Source organism: Eptatretus burgeri, chromosome 11, assembly GCF_056783735.1.
Source record: "Eptatretus burgeri isolate ZD-2024b chromosome 11, Ebu_testis_v1, whole genome shotgun sequence".
NCBI classification, from domain to species: domain Eukaryota; kingdom Metazoa; phylum Chordata; class Myxini; order Myxiniformes; family Myxinidae; genus Eptatretus; species Eptatretus burgeri.
Window position 1 is genome coordinate 65,580,454 of NC_140971.1, and position 18,046 is coordinate 65,598,499.

At 40.2% G+C, this 18,046-nt stretch overlaps 1 long non-coding RNA gene across 3 annotated transcripts in view; it reads right to left on the reverse strand.

Annotated features, from left to right (window-relative positions):
* Positions 1-4,384: 4,384 nt before the first annotated feature.
* The window catches only part of LOC147017256 (uncharacterized), a 62,558-nt gene continuing 48,896 nt past the window's right edge, over positions 4,385-18,046 (reverse strand). The window contains exons 3-4 of one of the 3 annotated variants that reach the window (XR_015049419.1): positions 5,667-5,872; positions 4,385-5,084 (exon numbers count right to left, since the gene is read on the reverse strand). This is a non-coding gene — a long non-coding RNA (uncharacterized LOC147017256). Of the gene's footprint in view, positions 5,085-5,419; positions 5,873-18,046 lie in introns of those variants that run through there. The other 2 variants (XR_015049420.1, XR_015049418.1) reach the window with 2 other exon arrangements.

An 18,046-nucleotide genomic window follows, 5' to 3' on the forward strand; every position in this document is an offset into this window, starting at 1 on the left:
ATGCCATCGCCATGGGGAGGAACACCCTCCCTCATAAAATAGATTACTCTGGGAACAATTTACATTAAAATAATCGTGGTAATGATGTAAATGAACACAGGAGTGTTGGCCACACCTCATCCAAATGAAAAGGGGTTAAGAAACGAACCTGCATAAAGGAATAAGTGACTAACACCCCAATTTCCCTTAAAGATGGTAAATATTGAAACTTCTGTGTAGGTTGTTGAAAAATATATATAATTTTTTGATGGGGGCCTGGATGAAGGGGACCCAACACCAGAATTGCCCTGGGCCCATTCTGGCTCTCAGCAGCCCTACACCTCTCCCTACACCCCTGCCCCCCAAAAATAGATAATTTTTTGATGGGGGCCCGGATGAAGGGGACCCAACACGAGTATTGCCCTGGGGCCCATTCTGTCTCTTGGCAGCCCTACACCTCTCCCTACACCCCTGCCACCCCTCCCTCCCCCCTTGCAGACCTTACCCAAAATCAAATCAGCTTGTTCTTATCACCCACCCAACTCATCCACCAAGTTTTGTCATAATCCATCCACAACTGTTTGAAATATCTTGCTATACATCAGTTTTGGTCACATCTCAAGCGTGAAGAATCACTTAAGTAATTAAAAAAAAATTCTCGCATCCGGATCCAGATCTTGGCCAACATCTTAACAATTTGTTCTTGTCACACACCCAATCTGTCCACCAATTTTCATCTTGTATCCACCTATAAATTTTTGAGACATCCTTCTATTCGTGTTCGCAATTTGTATTCTGCTATTCATAGAGAGCGTAGGTCCAGCCTCGCTCACCAGCATCGGTCCAGCCTTGCTCAGCGTGGTAGGTCTGGCCTTGCGCCCGCGTCTCACAGGCTTGTTCACAATCACACATGTGCCTCGAAAACATGGCACACCCGCTCAAGTTCAGCCACCTGGGCATACACTAGAGCTGGCATTTGCTCGTACTCTTTTGGTCGCGGGCATGTCGGCGCAACCCCTGCATGGTCTAACCGTGCACCCGGGAGTGTCGTACCACTAACCACAGTGATTACTTTGAAAACCACGGGGCATACTTGCTTTGCCTTCCCAACTCATCCCTCCAACTGACTCATCTCAGGGACTGTCTCTTTCCGGGCACAGCGACATCCATATCAGCACAATATCGGTCCAGGCTATTTTTTTTCTCCTTGATTCTTTTGACAAAATAAAAATCTCTGTTTTTTAACCAAAAATACCATGGAGCTTTTATTATTTCAGACATGGTCTGAGACAACATCACACATCAACCTCCTGGCTATACCACTCAGAAGTGGGTGAGGTTTCTCTTTCCTGCTAATCCCCTTCCTACCTCTTCTGTTTCACCTCTGAGCACATGTTCCACATCCTCCGCCATTATGTGGAGATCTGCCATTTTTGTCAACATCTCACACACTCCATAATTTGGAAAAAAAAAAAACCTTTTAAATTTGAACAACTGGTGACTCTGACGTGATCAAAATGGACGGACAAGGGGTTGCAAGTGTGCAACCGGTTGCTGGGAATGAACAAGCAGCTGTGCCCTTCCTGGATGCTCAACCAGCTTCATCGGTGGCAGCAGTTTCGATAAAGCTGCCGCCATTCTGGCCTCATGGCCCGCAGCTGTGGATTGCACAAGTCGAAGCACAATTCGCTACCTGAAACACTACTACTGAGTTGACACGATTCAATTACATTGTTGGCTCCTTGTCACCAGAGTATGTAGATAACTTTGAAGACCACACTCATAAAGCGTACGACTCCCTCTGAGCACTGTCACTTTCAACAACTCCTTACAGCCGAGGATTCCGGGAATTGAAGACCCACACAACTACTGCGTCATTTGCAGCAGCTTCTCGGTAACCTTCGACCAATTGCTCCTTCGTGAGTTGTTCTTGCAACGTTTTCCACCACACGTCCACATGCAGCTAACGCAGAGCTGGCGCTACCGGCCACTGCAGATCTGGCTGATCATCTCATTGCCACCATAATAGTACAGCGGATAAGCACAATAATTGTGCGTTTTATGAGAAAAGCATGAATTTTCTGACGTAGTTAGTGAATACCATGAGGTTTATTTTCAGATGTGGAGGGAAGTCAGATTTGACCTCTGAGGACAGTGAGAGGTCAAATCCAAGATGGCCGCCAGTCCACCGGGTCTCATGTTCAAACGCGTTTAATTTTGGAACTAAACAGTGTAAAAAAAACATTTAAGGTGTCATTTCCAACTAAGTTTGGAATGGCCATTCGTTTGGTGATACTTTTGAGATTGCCAGGAGCCAAGGAAATGCATTTCGTTCAAGGTCAAGGTCAAATTACGTTAAAAAAAACTTTTGGACATTCTTTTGGTAAAGACAATGGATTGGACCTATGCAATATGGCAAAACTTCGCTTCCATTTTGACACTGCAGGGATAATAATAAAAAAAAATTAACAGAATAGTCCCATGCTGCTAGTCTATTTAATACTTTATTAATAGCAATGATGATGATGGGAATGGTAGCGATCAAAATCTAACAGCCTCCAGAACAGAAGCACAGTGCAGTGCACTTGAGCGCAGCTTTGGCACACTTGCACCATCCAGTGCATCCTTTCTCACAGCGACAGCGGATCAATTCATGGCACGATTTTGATGCTTCGGGGAGAGTGGTCCAAAGCGACTGCCACCCAGTTGTTTCCTTTTTCCAGCCCCAGTCAGATGGCTCTGGCATCTCTGGATCCAGGACCAATGCCTGGTTGGTTCCAACAGTTGGCCTGGTAGCAAGTGCGCTTGATGTGCTGTTTGAGTGCTGCTTGGGTTGGAGGAATGTTCTCTAGAGTTCTAGACTTCTGTGTGAAGAGCTGTTTCCTGGCATGATTCACTTTCGTGCTCTCACTGGTTCGGTCGTGCATTAGCACCACAAATCGCTCTCGCAGTAACATTGATCCTTCACTGACCTCACTTGACATGAATAGGAGTTCATTGAAAGCATCATTCACCTCTGGGAAAGACTTCCAAGTTTCCGAGGCAGTCTTCTTTCCTCTGCCAGCGAATGCAGATACAGTGTCACACACGGTGAAAGCGTGATGGACTGGGAGAGTCAGACACTGTGTTGGATTCATTGTGGCAACCATTTCGTGAACAGCTATGTAACGAAAGCTTGACCCGACACCAAAGGCAACCCACAGCTCATTAGGAGCTGTCTTGCTGAATGAAGCTACAGCCAGTACTACCACATCAGTATCAACGGTACGTATGGTCACCTTCTTACACCCCTTTTGCACAGCATCTGCCACATGCAGAAGTAGACGAGTGTCGGCCTCCTCCTGCGAACATGGGGCAAGGCAGGCCAAGTATGACTCAGCCGGAGAGCAAAGGACTCCACTTCCATCTGTTGCATACAGTTCCTTGCCCTCTGCTAGAGGAAGATGAACAACTACGCATGACAGGAAAGCAAACAATTCGGTTTTGTTATCATCGCATCAAAGGAAGTTCTTCCAGTTCTTTGGCATCACAGTAGAAGGAGCCACTCTTTGCTTGGTGCCCTTCCCCCTCTTCTGTCTTGTTGAGGCTTTGAGGCTGGCGGGTAGGTACACATCTCAGACAAGGTCGATGCGGCTGCTTTTCTCAAGTTGAGCAAAGATGTATGGTGCAAACACTCTTTCTCCATACTCTTGAAATGTTCTTGATGTTCCCGGATTTAGCATTTGAACCACAGCTGCACCATCAAGAATTGTTGCATCAGCCATAGGCACACTATTCTTTTCGAGCAGATCTGATTCTAGGCAGTGAAGTAGATCTGATTTAACCCCAATTCGAATTTTCCCTCCAGTTGACAGAGCTGGCAGGGCTGCCTGGTTTTCATGGGAGAAGAAATTGTCCATGTCTCCGTCTCGTGTTTCACAAGAGATGTACAGCCTCGAAAAGAGACCACAGTCACTCTTCAGTGCTGCGAGCTGTGCCTTCTGTTTTGACTTAATCTTAACCGGTGGCCTACTGAACAGTGGCAACTTGTTCTTTGGAAGTGTTTGTGTGATAGGTGTTGTACACTGTTCCAGCCTTTCTCTCATGAACTTGGTGTACTGCTCCTCACCAAGAGTCTCGATCCTTCTCACAGTTTCAGCCACTTGGTGTCCACGATGTCCCTTGTGTCAATGACTAGTAGGTCTTGACTGTGTTCTAGAAATGGATTCCCCATCTCTTCCAGCACCGTCACAAGTGCCTTAACCTCCTTCAGGAATGCTGCTTGCACTCCAGGTTGCTGATCATGGTGATGGTGCCCAGTGTCACAAGCACCATGCTGTTGCTTTGTGGCCTGTTGCTCAAACTCTATAGTGATCCTTGCAATTTCTGGCCCTGCTACCATCCTGATTGCTTATTTTTAGCCGCGTCACGTTGCGAACGCTGGCTCAAAGAGAGCTCCGCGTTGTTCTTCTTATTCTTCTTCTTCTTCTTGTTCTTCTTCTGGTGAAGACAAAACCTTTATGACGTGGCTCTTGGAAACATTTGTCCCTGTTTCATAAATTTTTACCTTGACCTTGACCTAAATTAATTTCCTTGAATTCTGACATTCTCAAAGGCATCACCAAATGAATGGGCACTCCCAATTTAGCTGGAAATGACACCGTAAATGTTTTTCTGCGCAGTCTGGTTCCAAAATTAAGGACGTTTGAACATTAGACCCGGGTGACTAGTGGCCATCTTGGATTTGACCTCTCACTGTCCCCTCAGAGGTCAAATCTGACTTCCCTCCACATCCGAAAATAAACATTATGGTATGACCTAACTATGCTAGAAATTACATGCTTTTCTCATAAAATGCACAATTTGTTAAAATATGAGAGCTCATCCACTGTACTATAACACTGACCGTGGCTAATGTGTGGTAAGAGTGGGGTTAATACACAATATAAGTAAGTAAAAGTATATAGACATATCGAGGTGATTGGAGTGGTGAATACTGCTGGTATCCTGTGTCGGAGTGGCGACCTGTCCAGGATTGTGTCCAATAGCTAAGGAAACTGCTTAGGTAGTACCAACGCTCTGCACAGAGTATGGTCCCAATGGATGGATGGATGGATGGATGGACACTGCACAGATGTGGGGGGGAGGGAGGGTCAAATGATCATTCTTTTATATTCTTGTAAATTATTTTGCATCACATACTGTACATAAACAGGCATAATAAATGGCTATAATTGGGATGACATCATCGTGATGTGATGGAATAGGTTCATAGCACCTAATGCTTTCGCCAATTAACGAAGTACACAAAACAACTGGGTAGAGCAGCATTTTAAACAATGTGTTAGCAATGTATATTTCAAAAACACCATCTGGAACTAATGATTCATATAGTAATGTTTGCGAAATGGGAAATTACACGACATAGATGCCAGAGGTTACTGCACGCAGGGAAGTATAGCTGTGAATCTTAATGGAGACAATTAACACTTTAAGTTATTAATATCTTGCAGAAATAGCCATTAGAATAAGCAATCCAGCAATGCCACATAATAAAAGACTCTGAAACCATCGAGCATTAAAAATTTAATGCACAATGTAAGAAAGATTGTCATTTAATTATTACAATGAGGAGTGAAAACTGTAATTCCTCCAATGAGGCGCGAGACTGCAATAGTTATTCAAACAATGACGTCATAGAAACTTACCATCGCATAACTAAATGCTCATTACATCATAAGACATAGAAGCTTGTTGTCATCTCGGGTGTCCCAAAAGTGGTGTCGGGATCTGTCCGCAGCATCGCTGCGCTTGAACAATTGCATTTCCATTTATAAAGTGCAGTTCAACAACTGCAGCACGTTTTTCATCTGTCCATCTATTCATGGTAAATCTCCATGGTGAGAGCATCAATCTGGAAAAGAGAACATCACATTGTTCGGCATTAGCATTTATAAAGTACTGTATTCAAAATCACGACAATACTTTTGGGACTCCCTGTGTATCTAAATTGTACATTACATCATAGAAGCTCATAAAACATCAGAGAAGCTTGCTGGTATCATCTGTAGACACCCTTGCTGTATCATCTATCATATTGCTGTATCATGTGGACACACTTCAAAATAATTTAATAGGTGATGACATCATCATTGGCATCCAGATTGGGGGGGAGAAAAAGAGTTAAACAATTCAGAAAAAGACAATTTATAAAAACGAAAAAACATGTAAGGATGGAATCCACAAAAAAAAAAAATAAACAACCAAACAAGGTAGGAATGACTAGACACCAATATACAACACCACAATCCTTTTATGAATTGCCATCATGACATCTTTTGACATTTTTGTTGTAGGTGGCAATAGTAACAATTGTATGAAGAAGTCTATGTTCGAGGTAGTTGTAGATTTGTACTGTAGGTTGGTGTAATTGTGTGTTTTATTTGTTGTGGGATTGAGATGAAAATGCTAAAAAATTATCTAAATGCTCATTCTGTGACACTGCATTATTGAATATAATGGATAATTATTATTATGCGATTTGTGACATACCCAAAATTTTTTAAATGTGTATTTTCACCTTCATTTTCTGAAGCTGGAGTCTGTCCCACGCCCCTTCGACGAGGCCGTCCGTCCATGTACTTTTTTGTACGCGATATTTCAAGAACCGTTGAACATTTAGCTTTCATAATGCAGATATCTATTCCTCATTAAATTATCTCAACACGATTAGATTGCGGTGGTGATTGGCTGAATACTGTTGCCATGGCAACCATCTTGGTAACTCAGCTTGTGTGTGTGATAGTTCCAAAACTGTTCAAGATTTAGCTTTCGTATGAGAAAGATCTATTCCTCATACCGCCCAAAAGGTGGGGGACTAAAAGTATCAGCTCTTTGTTTTCAGGTGCATAACAACCACCTCCAGCCTGCAGAAGACCAAATTGGAAGATTGGTCACCAACAACTGGCTGTACATTTGTGGTATCACTTCAGGGGGTGTCGCGTTACCATTTTATCGCTCCAAGGACGTGGCTCAAAGTGGCCCTGCACTTGAAAAAGATGCCCCGTGTCAACTCCAGCAAAGAGAATGAACAATGGTTCATTACCTTCGCAAACTTCATTTGACGAAGGTATTGTATTGACCCCTGTGTATTTATTTATTGGTAAATATGTGTGCGGACAACATTGCGCAAAAACTGCTGGACCGATTTGCATAAAATTTTCAGAGATGATGTGCAGTTACTCAAGGACGCCAGGCGAAGCTTTTGGGAGCAATCAGATTAATGGTCAATGTCACGAAAAGGTCAGAATCGTTTTTTTTGTCATAACGCGGTCAATTTTTATCCGAACGAGATAAAACCAACACCAAAATGTTCATTACTCAATTCTACATTCTAGGCTATGCCACATGAAAGTGTGGCGTAATTACCCTAGGTAGCGGTTGGGGGTCAAAGGTCAAGGGGGTCACCAAAATGGTATTAACAATGTTTTGGATCACTTTATACAAAAACTTTACAGCGGATTAGCTTGAAATTGTGTGGGAAGGTTTGTTGTCATGAAAAGACAAATCGAGTAGATTTTTGGAGCAATCGGATCAAAGGTCAAGGTCAAGGTCACAAAAAGGTCAAACATTTTTATTTTCGCGATAACAGTCAATTTTATTCCAATTTACATCAAATCAATGCCAAAATGATCAGTATTCAATGCCCTATCCTCAAATATAACATATTATATGGTGTTGTTGTAACCCGAGTTAGCGGTTGGAGGTCAAAGGTCAAGGGGGTCACCACAAAGCATTTTTCATTGGGCAGCGTTGTGGACAACATTACGCAAAAACCACTTAGCAGATTGTCATGAAATTTTGTGGACTTGTTTGACATCATGAGAGGACAAATCGATTAGATTTTGGGAGCGATCGGATCAAAGGTCAAGGTCAAGGTCACAAAAAGGTCAAAAATCGTTTTTTTGCGATTAAAGTGTCAATTTTGTTCCGATTTACATCAAATTAAGTCCAAAATGTTCAGTATTCAAATCCCGATCCACTGATATAGCGTATGGTATAGTGTTTGCAACCCTAGTTAGTCTGTGGAAGTCAAAGGTCAAGGGGGTCACCAAAATGGAGTTTTTGATTGGGAAGCGTTGTGGACAACATTACACAAAAACCACTTCGCAGATTGTCATGAAATTTTGTGGATGTGTTTGGCATCACGAGAGGACAAATCGATTAGATTTTGGGAGCGATCGGATCAAAGGTTAAGGTCAAGGTCACAAAAAGGTCAAAATCGTTTTTTCGCGATTAAATTGTCAATTTTGTTTTGATTTACAGCAAATTAACTCCAAAATGTTCAAAATTAAATTCCCCAACCTCTAATATGACACATGGTAAAGTACTTTTGTCACCCAAGGCAGCGGTTGGGGGTCAAAGGTCAAGGGGGTCACACAATTTCACATTTATATCGGAAAGCGTTGTGGACAACTTAACGCAAAAAAAACAAAACGCAGAGAGGCTTTAATTGTTTTGGATTTGTTTGGCATCATGAAAGGACAAATCCATTAGATTTTGGGAGCGATCGGATCAAAGGTCAAGGTCACAAAAAGGTCAACATCGTTTTTTCATGATGAAAACGGTTAATATGTTTCCGATTTACATCAAATTAACTCCAAATTGTTGAGTGTTCAATTCCCCATCTTCTGAAATGACACAAGGTATAGTACTATTGTCACCCTAGGTAGCGGTTGTGGGTCAAAGGTCATGGGGGTCACAAAATGCATATTTGTATTGAGATGCGTTGTGGACAACGTAATACAAAGGTCACTAGAATATATCTTTGTCTCTAAACTGTTTCTCTGTTGATGCAATAAGGGCCATAAGGGCCCTACCAAACTTAGTTACTAAGTAAAATACAACAAATTTTCATTAAGGAGACTTGGTATAGTTTGATATGCACATAGCTTCGCTCATGGTTTAGTAAAAGGAGTTTTACTTTCTTGTTTAATTAGACGCCAATTAAAATGACGTTTTTGTCCTCGCTCGGATTTGAAAACATGATCTACTTGATCCAGGTCGTGTCTGCGTGGTCAGTGACATTCGACCGAATCCGACCCTACATGCTACAGAGTTCGGCAGTCGGGACAACGAATCACCTAAAATTGTCATAATCGTAATAGTTCTAATAACAAAATCCTTTCACAAAATCCAGATCATGGACTTTAAATTTGCGAAATTCCCGAGCAGATTTAGTGGAATTTTAGTTCCTCATTTCACTCTCATGCCATGTTCAAACTAGTGGCTGCGGCGAAGGTATGCGCTCTATGAGTGCCCATTCTAGTTTGCTATTGTATAAGGAATGAATTGGATTTCAATGCCACTCAGAACAAAATGGCAGAACATGAGAAACATTTTGATGTTGGAACAAAAGTGAATCTGCATGCAAGCTCTTCAATTGTTTTTTTTTGTGGATGGATAATTTTGTCCCCAGGTCCAGGTCCTATTTAGGTCCAGACCTGTAATACTTCCAAAAAAAACCACCCCAAAGACACTTTAAGACTCTATAAACCCCAGTAGAACCCTAAGACCCTGAAAATCCTACCGACCCTGTTAGACCTTCTGTCAGAGGGCCTTCTGCAGGAACACTTGAGACTTGAGATTCACCAGTTATCATCAAATGGTCCCCCCATTGGTAAACCACCTCACTACCAAGCCAAGGGGATGAAACATAGAATTAATCAACTAATTTTCTCTTTCTTTTTTTTTTCAGGTTCTGCTCATCTTGGATAGTAGCATAGTGAAAAGTCCCACATTGCATAGAAAAGTCCCACATAGCGTAGAAAAGTCCCACATAGCACAGAAAAGTCCCACATAGCGTAGAAAAGTCCCACATAGCATAGAAAAGTCCCACATAGCATAGAAAAGTCCCACGTAGCGTAGACAAGTCCCACATAGCGTAGACAAGGCCCACGTAGTGTTGACATGTCCCATGTAGCATAGACAAGTCCCACATAGCATAGAAAAGTCCCATATAGCACAGACAAGTCCCATGTAGCATAGAAAAGTCCCACGTAGCATAGACAAGTTCCACATAGCATAGACAAGTCCCACATAGCGTAGACAAGTCCCACGCAGTGTTGACAAGTCCCACGTAGCATATACAAGTCCCACATAGCGTAGACAAGTCCCACGTAGTGTTGGCATGTCCCATGTAGCACAGACAAGTCCCATGTAGCATAGAAAAGTCCCACGTAGCATAGACAAGTCCCACATAGCATAGACAAGTCCCACATAGCGTAGACAAGTCCCACGTAGTGTTGAGAAGTCCCACGTAGCATAGACAAGTCCCACATAGCACAGACAAGTCCCATGTAGTGTTGACAAGTCCTACATGGCAAAGAGAAAAGTCCTATTCTCTATTCTTTTCCCAATGGAAATAACCAAGTATATATATATATATATATATATATATATATATATATATATATATATATATATATATATATATATATATATATATATATATATATATATATAATGTTAACATTCTCTCTATCGAGTGCAGCCTGTGGCTGCTGGTTTCATCATTGGTTGGGACGTGCTATGCTGCTGATGCAGTGTCCCCCTTACCAGTACACTGGTGTTCATTTTGCCGACCTCAGAAGGATAACAGGCTGAGTCAACCTCCTGGTGTATTTTAATTCAGCGGCCAACGTGGCTTGAACTCAGAACCCTTATATCCTAAGCCGCCACCCTAACCACTAAACCAACACCAGGCTTCAGTAAGTCTGCTTCAGTCACACTAAACTTCTGTATTTTTTTTAAAACGATCTTTAAAATCATTATGTAATTAAAATGGAAGTATACTTGAACACTTGTATGCAGGGTATCATGTTCTATGCACTCTGTAGTTACCCTTGCCAGAGGAGAGTGTATTGCATTTTTGTTTGTTTGTTTGTTTGTTTGCGCCAGAACGTGAGTATGTTTTTCTCTACAACTGCTTGTTGGATTGACACAAGATTTTCACCAAAGGAGAGACTACTCATGTAGAATGTTTTAATGATAATTATGACATCATAGTTAATGTGGTGTGGCAGCCATGTTGGAAAGAATGAAAACCTTTGGACCTCTGTATCTCCAAAACCGCACCAAGGAAAAAATTGAAACTTGGCATAATGCAAGTACTCCTCATGGAGAATAAGTGTGATTTTTTTTTATGATGTCATAGGTGCCTTCATTATGATATCATAATTGCATATGCAGAATGCCACATCCAATCAGTATGAAAATTTTTGAGGGTCATCTAGGGATAAATTGGTCAACAGAAACAAACTGATGATCTCATTGGTCATGTGGTTTGACAGCCTTATTTAAATAAATAAAAAAAACTTCTGAAATCTTCTCTGAAACAGCTGAACAGATCAAGGAGAAACTTCACGCACATGTTCCTCAAGCCTTGGGGATACCAAGGTGTTTACAAATAATTGACAGATCACATGGTCCGCCAGCCCAATTGGATTGAACAATAATCTTAAAAAAAAAATATTCTCTTGAACCGCTTCACTGATCGACGTGAAACTTCACAATTATGATCTCGTTGTGATGGGGAATATAGGTTTTAAATTTTAACCTAATCCAGAATTATTTAATTTTTTGAATCTGGTTCCTTTTTGATTTTTTTTTTTGATAAGGCTCACTTGGCTGCGCCTGTATGTGTTTGAGGGTAGAGGAGTAACAGCTGAAACCAAAATCCTGTCCAGGTTCCTCCTGGTGACTCCATCTTTGTTTTTTTGCTTGTTCAGTACACAAACACCACACAAAATACATGACACAAAACGACACAACTACCACATTAAACAAGTCTTGGTGAAGGTCTGCAATCTCTGCTTGCTTTTTCTTGGTGTTTATGTATTTGTCACCTTATCGATATATTGTGAGGTTGATATGAGCTCTGGAGATGACAAAATAATTCCCATCATACTGATGAGTTCAACTCATTTTTGCTCAGTTTATCTAGTTATAGGCTTGAGTAGTGACGTCTTTTTCTTTTCTTTTTTTTTCTTTTTTACATCCAGGTACAAGCTGCAGGACTTATTGGGCATTATTAAGGTTATGCATTATTTCATGTTGAATGGAACAACTAAAAAATTAAAAGGGGGTGGCATCAGAAACCTTCAAGAGGCCAAAGTATAGTTGAAGCCTCAATATACCTGGTTGGGTTTTACAAATGGCCTAAAGCACAAAACTTGCAGGAATTGTATAAATCAAGCTCAGAAGATGGCTGCATACGACTCGCACGATGCCCCCGCAGTTCTTCAAGGCTCGTTAACTTTTGCCGCTCCTCACTGCAGCACCAGGTGCTCAAGGCAACCATGGGTGCACTCATGTACCGGCAATGCCATTAATTTCATAAATGGATGCCCTGGTAGAAAAGGTGGAGGCTGCATTTGTCATCACAGGACCTGGAAGCTATTTGGAACTTTATTGTGTCAATGAAATCACCTGGTTTAAAAACGAGAGAGATATATATATATATATATATATATATATATATATATATATATATATATATATATATATATATATATATATATATATATATATATATATATATATATATATATATATATATATATATATATACACACACAGTAACATGCAAGTATAAAGGTTGGGTTAAGAAAAGTAAATGGAGGTAACAAATTAATTGGGTGGGGATGGGACACAGCCTGCTTGAAGACCTGGAGGGCAGAGTGAGATTGAACTATCTTTTGAAGGCAATTCCACTTTTGGAGAAACAAGGAACCAACGAGTCTATATTTGAGGAGTTAACCATGATGGGGTTACCGGAAGCCAATACGTTTCATGTATTGATAACCAATCATTTTTCGAGTCTGTTCATGTGATATTGAGAAGAGAAGCAAATGGATCATACAAAAAGTCAAATTCGTTGACATATCAATCTCAATTTAAAGGCACTGAAATGGAACTGGACACAAAGACAACCATTGGGCAACAAGAATTACAAAGTGGTAACTGGTATAGAAGGACTTGGAAGAAGCAGAGGTAGATCCAGGTTTTGTGGAGATAAAATTGGAAAATTTACCGGAGTACAGTGAACCAGAGATTAACCTATTTTGGTCTACTACAACATGATCCAATACTGTTTCTTGTCAAGTGAAGTCATCCAACATTATTTCTCCATGTTCTGCCTTTCCAAACCCTCATGGAACCATATAATCCTAAGCAGTAGGATCAGTAGGGCCAGTAGGACCTTTCCAAACATAAAATGGCTTGTATAATATACCGTGTCATTTGAGCACAGTTTATGGTTAAGCCGAGAAAACTAAGCTCTTTTGGGATTGACGTTATAAACACTGATTTTTTCGCATTCTGTATCCTTCCGGGTTCACAGGAGATGGGGTTAAGTACAATGTTGAGAAAAAAAGGTGTAAATACAGAGCATGTTGTCTCTGGAGGGAAGTGTGTTGTGGGTGTTTTGTGCATCATTATTGTTTCACAATCCTTTCATCTTTTTATTAGAACGCTCGAGTGATACCATCTTGTGGCTTCATACAAAAAATGAATGCTCCATGCTTTGGATGTTCATGTCACAGCTGAATGAGAAATTACGATCTCATCAACAACAACAATTAGTACATTTAATTAATTAGCTGGTGGAAAGTCAGTGCGATTCCAATTTCTACATCATAGAATTGCCTAAAAAAAGTCCTTGTTGATGTGCTGGCCTGTCTTATATCAATCGTGATATGTCTGTAAATGATGTTGTCCTTCAAGTTAATATCTTCGAAAAATGCTGCAAACAAAACAAGTGTCCGCTGATCGGCAACGTGACTGAAACGAGTGTTTGCTCATCAGTCACCAGACAAGTCATCTGACACTTGTTTGGCAGGAAATTCAACGAATATTGCAAGTAATTGGGATGACATACCACAGGATTATCAAACATTATATTGTAGGTCAAAATAACTTAATGTTGCAAAAAGATTGAACAAAGTAAGCTGCAAGTTATTTAATGGCGTAACCAAGTTTCATCCACAAATACAATTCACACGAATACATGTACTTATTTGAAATTGGTCAGCAGCTCTTTCTAACCACTCAATCACTGATATAAATGTTTAGTACTTTCTCGGTGTGCTATAAATCTGAAATTTCGTACACTGACGCAACTAGAAGCCAATATCCCAGGAAAAATCTCATAACCATCGGAAAATGCCCATAAATTAAAATATCCGTGAGTAAAAGTCGGTGGCCAGTGCAGCCTCGTTCTGCTCAGGGTGGGTCACGTGAGCCAAGAAAACGGGATGTCACGTGATCTTTCAAGGTATGATCGCTCCCTTAGGGAGTTGGTGTTTTTCGTTTTATGGCGGTATGTATGATGACAGAAGTGCCTCAAATACATATCCTATTATCGTTTTTGCATCACATTGTTCTGGTGGCCTTTTGCAAGGCAAAATAAAATAATGCCCTGGGATTTAGAGGCGAAAAGGGGTGGAGACATATAGCTGCGCAAACAAAACTTGCTGGAACCCACCTCCTTGAAACAGTTGACTGAAAAGGCTTGGACAGACAGAAATTTGTTTTTACGTCTGCCAACGAAGGAGGTGATGTTTTCACCCCTTTCTGTCTGTTTCTTTGTATGTTTATCTGTATATCTGTTTGTTTGATTATGTGCAGGATATCTCAAAAAGTTGCAGATGGATCCGCATGAAATTTTGTGGACAGGATGGGTGTGTGACAAGGACGAAGTGATTAGATTTTGAAGATCCGAATCCGGATCCGACTACTAAAATATTTTAAGTGATTCTTCAGAGAGCTATTGAGAGATAGGGCCAAAAATGATACATAGCACGATATCTCAAAAAGTTGTGGATGGATTCGGACGAAACTTGTTGGACATGTTGCGGGTGTGACAAGAAGAATTGATTCAATTTTGATGAAGATATGATAGTTTTTTAAGTGATTTTTCACCATTGAGAGATTGAGCCCAAAAATGATATTCAGTAGTACTGTATAGCATGTTATTTCAAAAATGTATTGATTGGGCCAAATATGTTCTCATGGATAAGGCATTACGTGGCAGAGGTATGCGCTCTACCGAGTGTTCTTCTAGTTTTGGAAATGGAATGCTTTGTAGAATATTACCATGGAAACAATTTATATCTTAAGCTGCATACACCAAGCTTTTCATTTTGCTTCAAGCAACGACCATTGAAGATTCTACACTGAAGAGTGCGACCTTTTCCTTCATGCACAAAGTGATATGTGGTGCTTTGACCTGCTTTCTCCAGACAGAGTAAAGTGGTAAGCTATAAGCATGTCTGTGTCTATAAGCAATGCTATAAGCAATGTCTCAATGAGGATGTAAAATGAAGTGAAACTCAAGAAAAAGGACAAACGGTTGTTGTTGTCATTGTTGTTGGTTTCTGTCATTGTTGTTCACTGCTGTCATCTACAAATTGCAATATTCTGTGTCCTATTATATACTAGCAAATACAACCTGTCGCTTCACTGATGGGAATACTGAGATGGGAGGAAATGAGGGTGGTGATAGAGAGGGGTATAGGGAGAGTGAGGAGATAGAGGGGGAAAGGGAGAGGAGGGAGGAGGAAGAGAGAGGCGGGAGGGGGAAGAGAGAAGAGAGAGGAGGGAGGGGGCAGCGAGGAGAGAGGGAGAGTGAGGAGGGAGGGAGTGTGAGGAAGGCGGGGGGGGGGGAGGCAGCGAGAGGTGAGAGGAAGGGAAGGCAGACATATGTTGGAACATCAATTACGATTCATATTGTCTCATCAAAATGATTCTGCATCGAATAATAGTGAAGATGGAAACAAAATAATGTCTGAAATCTATTTCCTACCGGTCATGCTAAAAATACCACCCAGAGACAAACACCACCCGGACATGTCCAGAGCCAAGCTGTCCAGAGACAAACTCCCATCTGGACGCGTCCAGAGACAAACTCCTGTCCCGACAAACATGCACTTCCGTGGAATTTTCTTTGTGTGCATGTAAAGTTTCAGGCTGCTATGTTTTATGCTTTTGGAGTTATTGAGGACACACACACACACACACACACACACACACACACACACACACACACACACACACACACACACACACACACACACACACACACACACACACACACACACTGCCTTTTATTAGTACAGATATTTATATTGCTTTGAGAAGTATTAGTTATATTGCGGAAGTAAAAACAATTAATTCCATCTTGTGAAATATGATCATGGACATTTTGGTAAAGTAAGCTCTGTGGATCACATGACTATTGCAAAGCACTGGTGTTTCTGTATTAATCACACTGAAACAAATATTTTTCATATTGAGATGTGTTCTTTGTTTACAAATTATGAACTCATTTCTCTTTATTTTTGCTTTTAAACAATATTGAAGTATAAAATCTGTTGTAAAGTATCGGTCACTTTATCACCAAATAAGGAATATCGTCGCCAATAAACATCATCGGTAAAGGCACTGAGATAGATTTCAATTGTCTGCAAGATAATTATGCTTATAGGTCTCTCACAATGACAGTCAGAACTCATTACATTTGCAGATTGCCTGCCTATTAGTTTCGTTGTTGCAATATCTGTCTGACAGGCCACAAATGAGTGGAACAGAATCTCTGTTCAAATATACTGTGATCTTGTTAATTCCATATAACTGTAACATCTATATATATATTACTAAAACTCTCATCTTGGATATATATATATATATATATATATATATATATATATATATATATATATATATATATATATATATATATATATATATATAAATATATATATATAAATATATATATATATATATATATATATATATATATATATTCCCAAAATAGAGCTAAAACGGTACACGATAGCACAAATATTTTAGGGCCACCTTACTCACCATTCGTCTGCGGTGTGCTGTATCAATATTTGTTCAAATCGGGCAACAAAAAAAATTATTAAAAAATCAATTCCCGATTCAGTAAAGTTTTTTGGTATGACAATCCATAAAGCGCAAGGACAAACCATGGAGAATGTGTTGATATACCTCGAGAAACCGGTTGGCCGAACAATGACTCCTATGGTAAATGCTCAAATTTCCCATTGTTATTATATCAACAGGAGTCTCATCGAACTGCAGAGGTCATTGACCTCCTATTGTTCTGTAAAAGCTGTGCAAACTAGATGCTCCATTTGCATGCTGAGATAAATGCTTATCATTTTCTAAAGTAAATGAAGGTTTTCTGTGCATACACGCCCCACCGAAGACACGCATTCTTTCACAATACAATCTGTTCAATTATGCTCAAGATTGTTTTCTCTTTGCTTAAAGGACCTCGTGTGCAAACAAAGCTTTCTTGTATTTTGATTGGCCAAGTGCCCTGTGATGTTCTGACCCCCTCCCAATTTCCAATTGTATAAAAGGCCATGTATTCTGGCTCAGAGGCAGAGATCTGCTTGGACTCTTGAGACAAGCTCTTCTTTCCACATATATGTGTTTTTATTTAATAAACGATCTGTTAAATTATAAAGAGATTTCTCTTTTGGTTGGAAATCTCCACCACAATATCAATAATTTTGTGTGCTTTACTGTGTCAGTTCTCATTGAAAGACGAGCTTTAAAACCAGTCGAAGGAGACTGGACTTTATATTAGAAGGAAAGCAATTACAGACAATTCAAGCGTCTCTTATTTGATCAATTATGTACATCTTTGATCTATGATGTTTCTATGATATGTTGCAGTGCACACTTTAAATACTGCATGTTTAGAGCACTCATTAAAGAACACACCTCGACTAGGCTGATTGCTAGGGCAATTTTTTTGTTGTGCTAACAAACTTGAAAAGTTGCATTTATTTTCACTAAAAGTTGCACTAAAACATTGCACTAAAAAGTAACTTAAAATCCATGCCAAGAGGCTACTGCAATGACCAATTTTCGTTTCATCATTTATTTATTAAATTCTCAAAGCTTGCATGTAGGCAATGATACAATATTCTCACGAATTCAATGATATGACATTTTACAAGGTTTTTAAAGTCAGAATTATATCAAATCGCTC